General features: G+C 47.0%; 1 pseudogene; it reads left to right on the forward strand.

Moving 5' to 3' along the window:
• Nucleotides 1–259: 259 nt before the first annotated feature.
• Nucleotides 260–2048, forward strand: LOC148185561 (uncharacterized; annotated as a pseudogene).
• Nucleotides 2049–2343: the final 295 nt, after the last annotated feature.

The following is a 2343-nucleotide window of genomic DNA, read 5'->3' on the forward strand; positions in this document are numbered from 1 at the left end:
ACAGCTGCTTAATCAGACACATCCAGATGTTTATTTCATACAGATAATAAGGTTAGAACATCTGTGATAATGTAATGAAGAGGTTTCTTTTGTATTCTTTTGTACATAAAAGAGACCTGAGTCCAGAGATGTGCTGTTTCCTCACTGTCATTACAGATTTTGAAGATTTAAGGAGAACCTTAACTGTAAGTCCGAGGCTACGCGTCATTTATCGTCATCTTGTCTTCTTTATGATGATCATAAAGTATTTCCTGCCAGTATTCTGCTAACGTTCATTTTCTCTGTTTAGATGGAACATCCTACTTTTAGGAGGGCCCCTAACGGGACCCTCCTGTTAAGGGCCTCTTCAGAGGCCCAGGCTGTAGGCCTGCTGCGGGTTGCCGGGGGCCAGGCCCCATACCGGGCAAAGAAGCCGGAGGAGGTGGATGCAGAGGCACAGGCCCACGTCACCTCCGAGGGTGGCAACACCGCCAACGCCACCCTCGTCCTGAGCCGGTGGAAGGTCCAGTTCGGGAGATACCAGGGCAAGACCTTCCACTGGCTCCTGAGAATGACGTGGTCACGCCAGAACCTGGTCGCCTCCCACCAGAAGGAGCGAGAGAGGACAGGGTCTCAGTCCCCACTGACGGCCAACAAGGTGACGTCCTTTGATCTGATACGCATCATACAATTAGAGGAGTGTCCAGTTTTAACCTCCCTCTGTGAACCTACAGGACGCCTTCACCCGCGCCTCCTCGGCGTATCCTGACTTTGTGGAGGCGGTCAGGTTCCACCGCGTGCTCGAGGAGGCGTGGTGAGGTCCCTCCAGCCCGGACAGGAGGGACAGGCACTTGTTGGCTTTGGGGACTTTAAGTTCGAGACCCTGCAGGCCCTGTATGAGTCTGAGGACTCCAAAAAGATCCGGTACATTATTGCAACGTTTGAATTCTATTTTTTCATTTATTTGCTCAACTGACTATTGATGACAATAATCATGTGACCAATTGTCTGATTTGTATAGATTTGTCAACTACCTCCGGAGGATGGCGCCAGCTCCTGGCTCGCAGATGGAGAACGCCGTCCGCTATGTCCGGCAGAGAGACAGACAGAGAGCGAGGGCTGCTGCAGCCACCGCCACCACCACCGCCACCACCAGCAAAGCTGCAGCCACCGCCACTGCCACGACCAGCAAGGCTGCGGCCACCGCCACCGCCAGCAGCAGCAGCAGCAGCAGCAGCAGCAGCAGCAGCTCAGCCTCTGTCTCCGCCGCAAGCCAGAGAGCCAGGAGTGCACGACAGTATGTATTATTTTACTATAAAGTTGTCTGAGCTTGATGTACCTGGATGACTTCTGTTTAGAAATATATATATAAATATGAATATATGATATATAAATATATAAAAATATTGTAAATAGGTGTGTTTTTATCATATTGTCTCCTCACTGTAGATGGTTTTGTGTGTCCTTTTTTCTTGGTAAAGGCCTCTTGGTTCTGCGCTTATGCCTTTGTCTCCGGGCAGCGTTCTCTGTCTGCGGTGGAAATGCAGGCCAAAATCAAGCGGATCTGCATCTGTGAGGGAGAGAAAGGAGCATATATCAATATAATACATATGTCAAAAAATAAAAAGTGAGGCAGAGAAGACTTCAGTGTGGAGCTTCTTGGATTTTCACCTCTTGTCATTCGAACACCATGTCACCTGACGACTTTCTCTTTTCTTTCTTTCCTTGTGTCCACCGTGTCGCGCTGGAGAACACATTCTACTCATGTTCCTGGATATGAATTATGGATCACAGCATGTAAATATCATCTTAAACTGTCTTACAAGGCTTACTTCTTGTTGCCAGTAGGTGGCGCAGTACTATGACACCTAACTGGCATGTTAATGCTTTCGACCTTATGTTTTTATATTATCCATAAAGTGCGTTACTTGGAATGACCTTCGCCACACACTTACCAAACAGAAACATATTGCTATTCATAACTCTAGAATGATTGTGTAGAGTGGCTTTATCATTGCAGAATAAGTCACAGCATATCCAAGCCGGACTTAGAAGGAAATGTGTCGTGAGCGAGCAAAAGATGAGCTGCTATCGGTCTTTTTCAGTCATTTGATGCTGATGACACGTGAAAGTCAGATGGTTGTCAGGAAGTGAAGAACAGCAGTTTGGAATCATTGGAAATGGAGGAAAGTGAATACAAGGACCTGCACACAGCAGCTATCCTCAGAACATTTTTAGACGCATTAGATATGATCCCATCATTAAAAGTGATTTTTCCCACCGGTTGACTGATTTTCCTGAGATGGAGGTGATCCATATCACAAAGAATTCACTTCCACATCTGTGTTTCATGTGGTAAATGCT

Source organism: Plectropomus leopardus, chromosome 24 (assembly GCF_026936395.1).
Source record: "Plectropomus leopardus strain MGB_pleo_1.0 chromosome 24, ASM2693639v1, whole genome shotgun sequence".
In the NCBI taxonomy this organism is placed as follows: Eukaryota; Metazoa; Chordata; class Actinopteri; order Perciformes; family Serranidae; genus Plectropomus; species Plectropomus leopardus.